Consider the following 15421-nt stretch of genomic DNA (forward strand, 5'->3'; position numbering starts at 1 on the left):
CCATTTTTTAATGTAGATATTATATTGCGCCTTGGTGGAATCTCTCCAAGAAGCAGCCATGATGTTAATGATGTCCCTCGAAATTTCCTTGGTGCTATAGTGGTGTGCACAGAGCCTGCAACAAAGAAGATCAAGAGTTGCATGTAAGGGATGAGGCGTGTTTTAATTTGGGAGTGTTAGGAGTGTCTTGCTCCTATGAGCAACATAGGTTTCCCAATTGTCATTTCTCTGCAAGAGGGGAAACCATGCTTGACTGGGCCAGTTGGGAACAATGATTATTCCATCTGCATTATCCTCCCTTATTTTTTGCAGGCATTTTGCAATCAGACAAAATGGGAAATGCATAGAATTTCAATCCATTCCAGTTGAGAGTGAATGCATCGACTGACACTGCTTCTGGGTCAGGTAACCATGAAACATAATTCTGTACTTGCTTATTCAGTCTAGATGCGAATAAATCAATTTCAGGTTCTCCAAATCTAGCAGTGATGGATTGAAATTTGTCCCTGTCAAGCATCCATTCTGTCCTGTCATCAAACTTTCTAGATAAGCGATCTGCTTCTTCGTTTAGTTTGCCTGGCAAATGTGATGCCGTTACCCACACATTGTGATTAATACACCACATCCAAATGTCTCTCGTAATGTTATTACATTCCACTGATTTCATTCCTCCCATGTTGTTTATGTAGGAAAACTGCAGTGGTGTTATCTGTGCGGATGAGAATGTGCTCATCGTTTAGCTCTACTACATAGTGATTGCAGCCCAAATTTTACGGCTAGTAGTTCAAGATAGATTTATCTTACTGTCTTTGACATATCTTAACTCCTCTTCATTCCACCTACCCCCTGTGGAATTTTTGTAGGTCAGTGGCACCCCAAACACTACCACTTGCATCTGTACGAATTTCAACAGATGGATTGGGTCTTCTTAGTGGCATGAATGCCGACTGGACATTGGAAACCCACCAATTGAGTTCTTGTTTAGATACATGTGATAATGACATTCTCCTGTCAAAGTGACCTCTGTGCAATTTTAAGGCAACAACTTTCTCTTTCTCTGTGGCCCTATAAAACAAAGGCCCATACTGGACTGCTGGCAAGGCTGGCACCAGCTTTCCGATCACTTTGGCAACTTGCCTAATTGTAGTGCTTGTAGACCGGGGGCCCAGAAGATTTATTCAGCTGAAAAGGGTCACACTTTTTAATGGTCTCATCATATAAGGATGTGTCCAAGGGTCAATAAAATGAATTGCTGGCAAGTCACATCCTGTACCGTAAGCCTAGGGACCACAAAAAGGGACCCCGAAAAATGGATTTATTCAGCCGAAGGGGGTCACGGACAAAAGTTGGTGGATATTGTTCCTTTGGGTGTACTTATCATGGAAACAGCAATGCCAGCTATTTTATCCTGTACGGGGCCCTAGACAGTAGCCCCAAAGGGCCCTACAAATATGGTGTTGTTCCGCTGAAAAGGGTCACGGCTAATTTCTTTTGCAATGGAAGTAGTTCCCATCAGAGATATCCAAAACACCAATGCCAGCTATTTTATCCTGTACGGGGCCCTAGACAGTACGCCCCAAAGGGCCCCACCCCCCATAGGCCTACATACAAACACACACAAACATTGATTTTTATTCAGTTAAAAAGAGTCACGGCTTTCATTCGTGCAGCTGAGAAGAGTCACGGCTAATTTCATTTGCAATGGAAGGAGCAGCCATCAGAGATATCACAAACACCAAAGTCAGTTATGTTATCCAGTACGGGGCCCCGGACAGTAGCCCCAAAGGAGCCCCCCCCCCCCCCCCCCCCAATACACACACACACATTAGTTTCATTCAGCTGAAAAGAGTCACGGCTAATTTCTTTAGCAATGGAAGTAGTACCCATCAGAGATATCCAAAATACCAAAGCCAGCTATTTCATCCTGCACGGAGTCCCAGTCAGTAGCCCCAAATTGCTCCCTCCCCCCTGTTATGTTCTACGGATAGTCCAGATTACAAATCAGTCATTTTAGGAGGCGGATCTTGAGAACAATTTAGGCAGCATGGTTACTGCTATTTTATTGTGTTGATGAACTGCAACATAACTCATGATGCTCATGAGCGCATGAAATATAACACCAATGAACCTAATGGTATCATGCTACAACCCCCTTTCTTTCTAAAAAAAAGGAATGTTCATTCTGACAACACTTGCTAAAGTGTGGCTATGCTTTCCAAACAGACATATTGTGACATAAACCTTGATTCAAATACGTTTGAAATACGTTTCCTGTCATCTTATGTATTGACTACTTTTGTATTCTTATCCGAAATTAATTAACACTGAGCATACCCATGCAGTGCATACATGTATACTCATCTGATACCATCTTATCCTTAAAAAAAAAACAACCTATATTCATCATACTCTGAACACTTCTTGCTGTTCACTAACTACTACTTAACACTAATTCATCTACTTCGGTGTTAAGGTATGTACTTATGTACATTTCACGCAGAGTCACGGTATCTTTCCGGTTTGTGAACTTGGCGTCCATACCGTGTAATGTACTGAGTGTTGGTGTCTGTGTTGTCCTGGTGATTTGGTTTGTCTGCATTTGTGTTTTGCCTATGAGGAGTGCTATACTCATACTTGTCTGCGTGTGAGTATGGTTGGGGTTGTTTGTAGGTCTCTCGAGTTTGACGGATGTGTCGCCTGTTTCTGCGGAGGACGTGACCACTATGGGTATCTACATCGTATGATCTAGGCTCAGACCGCTTGTGGACGATGCGGCCTTCTTCCCACTTCCCGGTTTCTTGGTTCTGAACACGGACACTTTGTCCCGTGGAAAGTGGAGGGAGTGGTTTGGTATTTTTGTCAAAGTCTGCTTTCTGCCTCTCCTGTCTCTCCATCAAGCGTTGTTTCACTTCATCTCTCCTGGGGTCCTGATTACGAATGTGGACGGGTAAGTTTGTACGAATTTTTCTGCCAAACATCAGCTCAGCAGGTGATGGTAGGTGTGCATCTATTGGGGTTGCTCGAAGACACTGGAGGGCTATGTTTGGGTCCACATGCCCGTCCTTTGCCTTTTTCATGGCAGCTTTCACAGTCTGTACCTGGCGTTCTATGTACCCGTTTGATTGGGGGTACCTAGGCTTGACGTCGTATGGATAAAGCTCCATTCATCCTTAAACGTCTGGAACTGTGCGCTGCTAAACTGAGGGCCGTTGTCGCTAACGAGCTTTTCAGGGGTTCCTTGTTCCGAGAACACCTCTTTCAGGGCATTGATGACAGCTGTGCTTGTTGGATGGTTTGGCATCTTCCGTACTACAGGGTACTTGGAGTACATGTCTGCTATCAGCAGGTATTCTGTTCCTTCAAGCATGAAGATGTCGGTTGCAACAACTTGCCAAGGCCTTGACGGTATCTCGTGAGGCCTGAGGGGTTCAGCTGGTTGTGCGTTGCCGTATTTCTGGCAGATTGGACACTTGCCAACTAGTTCTTCGATGTCCTTGTTGATTCCATTCCAGAAAATGCAGGATTTTGCCCGCAGCTGACACTTGGTGACTCCTTGATGGGCCTCGTGTATTTTGGTCAGGTATTCAGCTCTCAATCCTGTCGGGATGATCAATCTGGATCCCTTGAGTAGTATACCATTTTCGACGGATAATTCGTCTCTATATGGCCAGTACTTTCGAAGGTTCTGACTCAATTCACGTCTTTCATCAGGCCATCCTTGGATGATTTCGTCTCGGAGAGCACAAAGCTCTGGATCTTGCGATGTGGCTTGACGTATCTCTGTCAACTTCTGGTCTGAGAACATTACAAAGTTGACCTGGAGTGGCTCTTCTGTTCTTTCGTCTGGAAGTGGATGTAGTCTGGACATAGCGTCAGAGAGGAGCATGTCCTTGCCTGGCTTGTACCTGACTACCATATCGTATCCTTGCAGTCGGAGGAGTAATCTCTGCAGCCTTGGGGGCGCTGCTCCGAGATTCTTCAGTGTTATCATCTCAAGAGGTTTATGGTCGGAAAGAACGGTGAAACGTCTTCCACATATGTAGCTGTGAAACTTTTCACAAGCGTAGACCACCGCCAACATCTCTCTTTCTATGTTTGCATAGCGTTGTTCTGTGTCTGTCAGAGACTTGGATGCAAATGCTATAGGTCGGCCTTGCTGCGTGAGTGCTGCTCCAAGACCTCTTGAAGAAGCATCGACCTCGAGCACTACTTCCTCCTTTGGGTCGAAGTATGCTAAGGTGACATCTTGGCATATTGCAGCCTTGGTCTTCTCGAATACCATCTGGTGCGAAGGTGACCATGCAAATGTTGTGTCCTTCTTTAGCAGGTCTCGTAGCGGTGCTGTCAAACTTGACAGGTTAGGAATGAAGGGCGACATGTAGGTCACTATTCCTAGGAACTCTTGTAGCTCTCGCTGAGATGTAGGAGCTTGGATAGCTTGAACTGCTTCTACTCTCTGAGGGTCGGGGTGAGCGCCGTGTTTGTCGAACACTAAGCCGTAGAAGCGAATGCTCTCCTGCTTGATCCTACACTTGTTCCAGTTGAACACAAGTCCATGTTTACTGGCTACTCGCATCAAGTTGTGTAGGTTGGCATCATGCTCTTCTACAGTTTTTCCTACCACAGCAATGTCATCTGCCATGCAGATTACTCCTGAGCACCCTTCTAGGATTTGGTTCATCTTCGTCTGGAATACATCCTGGGATGTGCAGAGTCCAAAAGGGAGTCTCTTGAACCGATATCTCCCAAAGGGGCTGTTGAACGTTGTGAGTCGGCTTGATTCTTCGTCAAGTTTGACTGACCAATACCCATGTTTAGCATCCAAGGTGGAGAACACTGTTGCTCCTTCGAACCTATGTCTGGTTTCATCGATGGTAGGCATTGAAGTGTGGCTTCTCTTTATTGCCTTGTTCAAATCTCTTGGATCCAGACAAATCCGCCACTTTCCGTTAGGCTTTTGGACATACACTAGACTTGACACCCAATCGACACCCAACCTGTGTAATCACGCCTAGCTCAACCATCTGGTCAATCTCAGTCTGGATGTCGTCTTTGATGTTAATGGGGCACCGTCTCGGAGGGTGGACGACTGGGGGTACCTCCTTATCGATGACTATGTGATGCTCGCCTTTGAAGTTACCGATTCCTTCAAATCGGTCTGGGTACAAACTTCTCAAGTGCTCCTCGTTCTGGATGGGACAACTCAGCTGTTGCTCCATTCCACAGTTTATGATTATAAGTTGGAGCTCAGTACACAAGGGCAAGCCAAGGATTGCAGGGCCGTCGGTGTCGACAACGTAAAAGTCGGAAGCTGCTTCCCGATCTCTGTACCGACAGTTCATCGTGTGTACACCTAGATGAGGGATAACATTCTTGTTATATCCAGTGATAATGGTCTGACACTTTTTCAGTGTGTCCTTGACTGGGTTCCCTTTTGCGTCGATGTTGTTTGGGTGCATCTGTCTGTATATTCGTAGGGGTAAAATGTTGCCTTGGGCTCCGGTGTTTGCCTTAGCCTTCAATGTTCCCTTTCTGTTTCCGAGATCCACCTTGATCTCAGCAAACATTTCATTGTTCTTGACATAGTCGATAGTGATGGTCTCAAACTTCAGGTTTTCAAACTCGTCAACAGGTGCTGTTTCCTCTTGCAGTTCGTGCACTGCATTCTTGTGAGCTTTACTTGTGTAGGAGCCTCCTCTCTTGGCTTTCTGCTTTTGTCCACTTTGCTTCGATCTGCAACAGGCTTCCCAGTGATTGAGTTTGCCGCAGCGTTTGCATTTGGTTCCATATGCTGGACACTTCCTCGGTGGATGTGACAGTCCACAAAAATGGCACTTCTTTTTTTCTGGTGTCGGTCCATTTTGTCTTTGGAAGTGGCCTTTTTTTCTCACGACATCAAGGTTGAGAGATTTCTCATTCAGTGACTTCATATCCAAACGTGTAGCTTCCTGAGTTCTTGCAACGTCAAGAGCTGCATCTAGTGTGAGCGTATCATCTTTGCCCAGTAGTATCTCTTGTACTTTCCTGTTGCTTGCACCAATAATGAGTTGCTCAATCAATCTATCGTCAATTTCCCCTTCCTTGAACTGACATCTCTGTGCCAATGTGCGACATCTAGCCAGAAAATTGTCAATGCTTTCATCTGGCTCCTGTTTCAGCTTCTGCAACTGGAATCTGGCCAACCGGAAGTTGCTCTTCGGTTCGAAATGCTTTGAGAATGCCTCAAACAGCTCGTTCGGTTTTTTCATTTCTTTGCTCCATGACTTGTAGATTCGGATACCTTCTTGTCCAAGCCAGAGAAGGATGTATGTGATTTTCTCTTGGTCTGTCTTTTTGTTCAAGGGTCCTTGAAATATCAGCTCGCAGTAATGTCTGAAACTGCGAAACGCGTTGGGAGGATCTTTCGTCTCCCAATCCATGGAGGGTGGTGTGATACCTGACATTTCTCCCATACTGAATGTGCGCGTGTGTGTGTATACAGTTTAGCAATTACTGCAATATGTGCATGCAATTCAAGTGCTTACAATTCGTAGCTACACATACATAACAAGCAATTATCACTGTGTAATCTCTGTACACTATCACTGTAACACAAAGGAGTAAGACCACTGTCTTATCCTAATTCAAGTATCGTGCGCGTTAACTACTAATACACAAAGGAGTAAGACTACTGTCTTATCCTGATCCGAATTCAAATTTCGTGGAATTCTACTAGTACTACTCATACACAAAGGAGTAAGACTACTGTCTTATCCTGAATTCAAAGTTCGTGGAATTCTACTAGTACTAGTACTAGTACTACTACTCATACACAAAGGAGTAAGACTACTGTCTTATCCTAGTTGTGTGTCACAGGACTATATACTGTGCTGGTACACTAGTACATGGAGAAGTTTATAGACTGATGATATGCAAAAAACAGCATTTGGAATATTGTCTACATTCTTTCATGCTGCAAAGCGTCCATTTAGTTCAAGCATTTATTTCCAGCTTTGTATTTCTAGCGTTAGCGTCCGACTTGAGTGGCTATCGTACCACTGCCAATGACTGGCAATGTACCTCAGAGCTTCTATGATCTAGGTCTACAAGGTCTGTCGTAAATCACTCTGGAGAGCGTCCTTTAAAATATTGACAAAATTGCTTCCAATCTATCGAGTTATTCAATCACACTCCACGGAAATCTTACATTGAAATCATCAAATGGTCAGCGAGGCCAGCGATGTCGGTGATTACGTCTCTGTGTTCACCCGTCGTCGCCTAACGGTGATGGTACCGCTCTCGGTCCGTCTCAGGTAGCGATGTAAACCGACTGCGCGTACGCGTTTCCCGTCGTATACTCGCAGGCTCTGCTGGTCTCCGTCCGCGTTGGGCTAGTTCGGTCCGCTCCGCTCAGCGCTTACATCAGGCAATTGCACGATGAGCAATGGCAAACTGGACCGAAGCATTTGTGTTGACCACAGTCAAATTCGCTATTCTGTGTTCCGTGAGCTTCGGAATCGTCGGTCAGCAGCGTGGAGAGCAGTCGGATGTATCGCTGACAGTCACAAGGGTTGGCCTGGTCCGAGCCGAAAGTCAGTTCGGAGAAATCGTACGTGGAATTTACCCGTCTAAGGTGCTGCCTGTTGACTCGTAATCTTGCATAGGCCTATAGCTAGGCCCGTTGTGTAGCGAGCGGAAACGATGTCACGTATGTACGCCAATGGGCAGTTCGTTGCGCGTACGTGATCTACTGATGTTCATGTGTGTATCAATCCGCGACTGGTCACAGTCAATCCCGTCTATGTCGTGTCGTCAGGCAAGCTCCGCGTAGCTTGGCTTCATGACTCAGTCTTTTGCGTGTGACCAATATAGCACAGTTTTCCCCGAGCGGCGTCCGTCCGGTCCAACTAGGCCTGGCGCACAGCATAAAACTTCGATGAAAATAACTCAGATAGACATGAACTTATCCGATTTCAGTCTTGTGGCGTCCATGCTTCCCGCTTGCCACCATGTTATGTTCTACGGATAGTCCAGATTACAAATCAGTCATTTTAGGAGGCGGATCTTGAGAACAATTTAGGCAGCATGGTTACTGCTATTTTATTGTGTTGATGAACTGCAACATAACTCATGATGCTCATGAGCGCATGAAATATAACACCAATGAACCTAATGGTATCATGCTACACCCCCTTCCCCCCCCCCCCACACACACATTGATTTTATTCAGCTGAAAAGGGTCATGGCTACTTTCTTTTGCAATTGGAAGTAGTAGGCATACTCATCAGAGATATCCAAAACACTAAAGCCAGTTATTTTATCCTGTACGGGGTCCCAGACAGTAGCCCCGAAGTGCACCCCCAACACACACACACACACACACACACACACACATTAGTTTCATTCAGCCAAAATGGGTAACGGCTAATTTCTTTTGCAATGGAAGTATACCCATCAGAGATATCCAAAGCACCAAAGTCAGTTACAGTCAAACTCGGATACCTCGAATTCGTCGGGACTGAAGAAAATGGTTCGACGTACGCGAATTTCGAGGTACGCGTACGTCGAATTTTCTTCGACTTATCCGATGTTTATCGATGTTCGACGTTTATCGATGTTCAACATGGTGTCTGTTATAGTGCCTACTGATTGTTTGCATGCTTGTCAATTTGAATTGAATCAACTTTTATATGAATGAATTGAGTGAAAATCGGAAATGAAATCAAAATTTCAGAAATAAAGATTTTGGTGGCCCGATCGCGCCACCAAAAAAAAAAAGTCGGATGTTTGCCTTTACTTTTGAAAATGAACAGCGGTAACAATCGGCTACGTAAGATGCTAAAATAAATGTCAGAGTTTTGCGTTTATTTGTGGAAATGAATGACGGTAATATTCGACTCGGTATGATACTAAAATAAATGTCGGATGTTTGCTCATACTTTTGGAAATGAATAACGATAAGACTCAGCTCCGTATGGTGCTAAAACTGTTAGATATTTGATTTTGCGTTCGGAAATGAATAAGGATAACATTCGGCTCCGGAAAACGCTGAAATAAATGTCGAATTTTTGCTATGACGTTCGGAAATGAAAAACAATAACATTCAACTCCGTACGATGGTTAAATAAATGTCGGATGTTTCCTTATACTTTCGAAAGTAAATAGCAATAGCATTCGGCTCCGGAAGATGCTAAAATAGATGTCAGATGATCGGTTTTATGTTCACAAGAAAATAGCAGTAATATTCTGCTCCATCATGTCCATATGATGCTAAAATAAGTGTCTCATGTTTGCTTTTAAATTTCGAAATGAATAACAGTAACATTCAGCTGCGTTTGATGGTAAAATCAATGTTTGATGTTTGCTTTGACGTTCGGAAAGGAGTAACAATAATATTCAACTCCTGACAATGATGAAATAAATGCTGGATGTTTGCTTTTATGTTCGAAAGTAAATTGCAATAACATTTAGTTCCGGAAGATGCTAAAATAAATGTCGAATGTTTGCTTTGATGTTCTGAAGTGAATAACAATAATATTCAACTCCGTACGCTGATAAAATAAATGCCGGATGTGTGCTTTTACGTTCGAAAGTAAATGTCAATAGCATTCAGCTCCGGAAGATGCTAAAATACATGTCGAATGATTGCTTTTACGTTTGGCATGTTTGGAAGTGAACAGCAGTAACATTCTGCCCCATACGATGATAAAAAAAAAATATTGGATATTTGCTACGGTACATTTCAAAATAAATATCAGTAACATTCAGCTATATGTTTCATGGTCCAAAATGTCTGATGTCTGCCTTGACGTTCAAAATGAAAAACAGTAACATTCGGCTCCATGCGATGATAAAATGATTGTCAGATGATTCATTTCACTTTCGGAAGTGGACAGTGCCCAGTAACATTCGGCTCCGTTCGATAATGAAATAAATGTCGGATGTTTGAAATGAATAACGGTAATATTCTGCTCCGTACGATGCAAAAATAAATAACAGATTGTTGCTTTAACATTTGGAAATGATTAATGGTATTAATCCGCTCAGTTAGATGCTAAAACAAATAGCGGATGTTTGCTTTCACGTTTGGAAATGGATTAGGATAGTATTCAGCTCCGTAAGATCTAAAATGAATGTCGGTTGTTTGCTTTTACATTTAAAAATGAATAACGGTAACTTTCGGCTTTTTACAATGCTAAAACAAATGTCGGCTTTTTACAATGCTAAAACAAATGTCGGATGCTAACAAATGTCAGCAAATGCTCCCATTTTCTAATTTCAAACGTAAGTTTAGACCTCCTCAATATATGGGCATCAACTTTTATAATAATAGCTGCGCCTACATGTATTTGTCAAATCTTTAAACACAGAGTAAGATGATTGAATTTTCTATTCATTTGTTTTAGACATGGACATCTGTATCACTTCAATAATGTTTAATATTAATTTGTCTATGTTTAGTAGGACCGATTTAGTTTTTCTAATGTTTTTCCTGATTTTTTTTTTTTTTGTCACCAGATTTTACTTTCGACCACCAGAAAATAAAAATCAATGATATTGGTGGCCCAATAAAACTTAGTGCGGAGCCCTGTGAATTCTATTCTTCATTGTGATCGGCCTACACTTCCAGATTTTCATAATCGCATTGCTGGGAAAAAAAAAAGTTTCAGTGCTTGCGTTCTCGGGGAAGTAAACTTCGTGAAAGGCAAAAAAAAAATAGTTTAAAAAAAAGGCACTACGAGGGAGATTGATGTTTTGACAGTGGAGCATGATTAATGGCAAAGATATAACTGTCAACGTAAGCAGGTGCGCCCCGACGGTTGAAAAATCTACGCGCACGGTATGACTGTCTCGATCAAAAATCAAAACACAGTGGTTAAAGAAAAGCAAATGATGGGGCAGCGCGTAGTGCTATCGTAAAGCACTCCATTGGCACGGGTGCTATGTGCATACCATGTACATGTGTTGGTAGGTGTTGGGGATTTTCCTTGTCAGCTGTGTATCGGGTATTTCTTCTTGGGCGCGCGATTGTTCTGGTCTCAGAACATTTACAATCGAGTGTGAAAACATTTGTGTCATGTCTTCGCTTTCCACGCGCACTTAATCGGAGATGCTGAGTGATGTTTACAATTTCGATTCGAGCAACATGCTGGGAAAAACAATAAGTTAATTAAGATCGGGACATTAGATTTCCCTTCGAGGTAACCGAACTTCGAGTTATCTTTTTCGAGCTACGCGAATTTTAATACACAGAAACTCCATAGGAACAATCGGGACTTTCATTTTGCCCCCGAGGTAAGTGATATTCGGCTTATCCGACGTCGAGGTATCCGAGTTTGACTGTATTTTATCCTGTACGGGGCCCCAGACAGTAGCCCCAAAGTGCCCCCTACACACACACACACACACACACACATATTTGTTTCATTCAGCCGAAAAGGGTCACGGCTAATTTCTTTTACAATGGAAGTAGTACCCATCGGATATCAAGTTCAAGTTCGAATTTATTCGTTTTTCCACAATAAAATCATACAGACATAAATCTCACTTTCTTGAGTGACAGAAACAATGTATGTAAATTCATACAAAGAAACCAACAATAATGAGAAAAACTAATAGTATCAATACATTGCAATTGTTGCAGAATTACCAAAGTTAGATTTTATCCTGCACGGGGTCCTGTACAGCATTAGCTCAAAAATGTTTTGCTTTATTCTCTTTATTGTTTGCATCTCTTCTTCTTCTTAAATATGCGCTCCTTTGTCTTCATTTTCGCGACAACGACAACGCGTCCTCTTCCTCCTCATCATCATCGGTAGCCCCAAAGTGCCCCCTTCTCCACATACACACACATACACACACACACACACACACACACACACATTAGTTTCATTCAGCTGAAAAGGTTCACGGCTAATTGTCCCCGCTGAACGAGTTCGAGCAGGGGACTATGAAACGGGCTCCATACGTGTGTGTGTCCGTGTGTCCGTGTGTGCGTCCGTGTGTCCGTGTGTGCGTCCATGTGTGATCAAAATCTTCAATTTGCTACTTCTCTGTCATTTATGAGCCAATTTTGATTCTGTTTGCTTTATATGATAGCACTACGTGGGAGCTTTGAAACTTCTACATAGAATTTCAGTTGTGACCTTTGACCTTGACCTTTGATCTATATTGTACATTTGCTACAAAATGCTACTCCTTCGCCATTTCTAACCCGATTTCGATTCTGTTTGCTTTATGTGATGGCACTAGTTGAGGGCTTCAAAACTTCTACACAGAATTTTGACCTTTGACTTCTTTGACCTTTGACCTTGATTTTTTGACCTGTATTGTACATTTTGCTACAAAATGCTACTCCTTCGCCATTTCTAACCCGATTTCGATTCCGTTTGCTTTATGTGATGGCACTAGGTGAGGGCTTCAAACCCTCTACACAGAATTTTGACCTTTGACTTCTTTGACCTTTGACCTTGATTTTTTTACCTATGTTGTACATTGGCTACAAAATGCTACTCCTTCGCCATTTCTAACCCGATTTCGATTCCGTTTGCTTTATGTGATGGCGCTAGGTAAGAGCTTCAAAACTTGTACACAGAATTTTGACCTTTGACTTCTTTGACCTTTGACCTTGATTTTTGATCTGTATTGTACATTTTGCTACAAAATGCTACTCCTTCGCCATTTCTAACCCGATTTCGATTCCGTTTGCTTTATGTGATGGCACTAGGTGAAGGCTTCAAAACTTCTACACAGAATTTTGACCTTTGACTTCTTTGACCTTTGACCTTGATTTTGACCTATATTGTACAATGGCTACAAAATGCTACTCCTTTGCCATTTCTAACCCGATTTCGATTCCGTTTGCTTTATGAGATGGCACCAGGTGAGGGCTTCAAAACTTCTACACAAAATTTTGACCTTTGACTTCTTTGACCTTTGACCTTGATTTTTGACCTGTATTGTACATTTTGCTACAAAATGCTACTTCCGGCCGGGACATACATTAGGCACCGCGTAATTTCTACTTTTCCTTGTTTCTTTTGCAATGGAAGTAGTACCCATCAGAGATATCCAAAATACCAAAGCCAGTTATTTTATCCTGTATGGGGCCCCGCACAGTATAGCCCCAAACACGGGTAATTTCTTTTGCACTGGAAGAAGTACCTACAGCTGTATCAGAGATATTTAACACACCAAGGCTAGTTATTTTATCCTGCACAGAGCCCCAGACAGTAGCTCCACAGTGTCCCATCCATTACTGTGAATCAGCTGAAAATGGTCTTACAAATTCTTTTGTAACGTTAATATCAGGGCCTACTGAACAGAGATATCACAAACACTAAAGCAAGTCATCTTATCCTGTATACGGGGTCCCATAGGTTACAGTAGCAAAACACTCAAGAAATTAGCAAAGGAAGCATACTTCTGTATAGTGCACAACCAAGATGACCATATTACGAAAACCAGTCATTTCATCTTGTACTGGGCCCAGGTATAATACAACTTAGCCATAAAGCGCCCCTCCCCCACATAATTATTATGACATTATTTAGCTCTGAAAAGAGTCATATACCAGTGGTAGTTGTTTTTCTTTTACAATCGAAGTAGGCCTTAGTTTACATCATAGATACCCAAAACATCAAAGCCAGTTAGGTTTTCCCAGCCAATTTCGCACTTTTGTTGGTTCATTTGATAGAAGGTTCGAATTCGTAAAATGGGTATTCAAATTGGCTGGTACCCTACGTTCATCAAATTCGCCTTGCCTTGCCGAAAAGGGTATTTCAGTCATTAAATTTCGCGAAAGACAGTCAAATTCCAAACGTGTTCATTCAAATTCAAATCATGCTATTTCTTTGTTTCAGATCATTTTAACATGTCTTTCTATGTGTGTTTTCGTTTCATCTATAAATTACTGTTATAAAGAAGTAAATGCATCATATTTCTTATCTAGTATAACTGGATTTGGTTGTTCTGTAACCAGACTGGTAACGCTTCTTCTCTTATACATGTCATTATAGGCCTATACGTGTACCAGTAATGCAGATTAACTTCATTTTCATAGTCATGACAGCACAATAGATACAGACGTATATCTCTAGAAGACTTAGAAAGAATTAAAAAAAAAAAAAAACATTTGAGGATCATAACCTTGACTTCTTGGAACTGGCCGACCGCTCGTAATAAAGCGCTCGTAACGGCCAGATAATTTGTGGCTTCTTACCTCTTTGGATTCAAAAAGCACGTTAAAAAAAATGGAGTCAAAGTCTCTTAAACGAATACGAAAACATGAAATGCTATGATGCTTACAAAACAATAACTACGATGAAAGAAAATAAGGAAAGTGGCCAAGCATGAACATATCTGTTTAATTGACTGCAGAACATGTTAAATTAGATGGCCAGAAATCAATTTGAATGAACGAGCGCAGCATGTAATCATGTGACTATATCATTATGAATTTATGAATGAACGGATAGTGGAATGGTACTTGTCTTATATATGGATTTCAGTTGAAAAAGTGTTATTTAGAATAAGGTTAGAGATAATGTGAATGTTTCAAAATAAATTTGAATGAAGAGATTAATATGACATTGAACTACCATGTCATCTAGGTGAAATTTTTGCTAAATTTAATTCAACATTAAAGAATTTGATTAAAAGAGGTGCGATATTGGCCCGGATGCAGGGCCTGTGACAGGTAAACCCCTAAGGTATTCCCACCCCATATGAATTGTTTTTAGGTGAAAAGAGTCATGTATGCCTATTTTCCTTGGCAGTGGAATTAACAGCTGAGATACGTAAAACACAAACCCATCCAGTTAAGGGGCCCCCAGCCAGTAGCTGGAAAGTGCTCCCGTATTATTTTATTCTAAGTGAAAAGAATCACTGCTATAATTTCTTTTGCAATGGAAGTAGTACTCAAGGAGGTATCAAAAACACCGAAACCAGTTATATAGCTGTACGGGGCCCCACGGAGTGTTCCTAAAGTGTCCCCACATGTAATTCCACTATCAAGATCTGCATCCCGATCTATTCAATCTGTCAGATCGGGAGAGAGCGGCAAAAGTGTACGGGGACCGGGAGCATCGTAGCAGCAGCGTTTGGGTGATGGGGTTGAATCTGGCAATTTTACAGATCGGGAAGAAATTTTGAACTGGTTCAAAATTTCTTCCTCATCTCCCCATCAAGATTGACCTATTTTGAATTGTAGCTCAAACGGGGAGAGAGCAGTGACAGAGTAAATACCGCAGGATGAGCGTAACAATTCCAGGTTTTTCTGACCGTAGTAACAGCGGCACAAGAACAGGAAATATATAGTCTAAACTAGACACCGACGACATGGTCCCGCTGCTGCGCCGCTTTCTTGATCAAAGCACGACCTTCCCGCTTTAACGACGCTCTCACTAAGTTCTCTACTCTCATATAAAATCAAGGCCTGTTC

General features: G+C 42.2%; 1 protein-coding gene across 4 annotated transcripts in view; it reads left to right on the top strand.

Moving 5' to 3' along the window:
* LOC139721757 (uncharacterized) overlaps positions 1-15421 on the top strand; it is a 116641-nt gene that overhangs the window by 63762 nt on the left and 37458 nt on the right. The gene's annotated exons all lie outside the window — the stretch shown is intronic.

Source organism: Diadema antillarum, unplaced genomic scaffold (genome assembly GCF_040938485.1).
Source record: "Diadema antillarum isolate AM-2024a unplaced genomic scaffold, OU_Dant_1.0 scf00000149, whole genome shotgun sequence".
NCBI classification, from domain to species: domain Eukaryota; kingdom Metazoa; phylum Echinodermata; class Echinoidea; order Diadematoida; family Diadematidae; genus Diadema; species Diadema antillarum.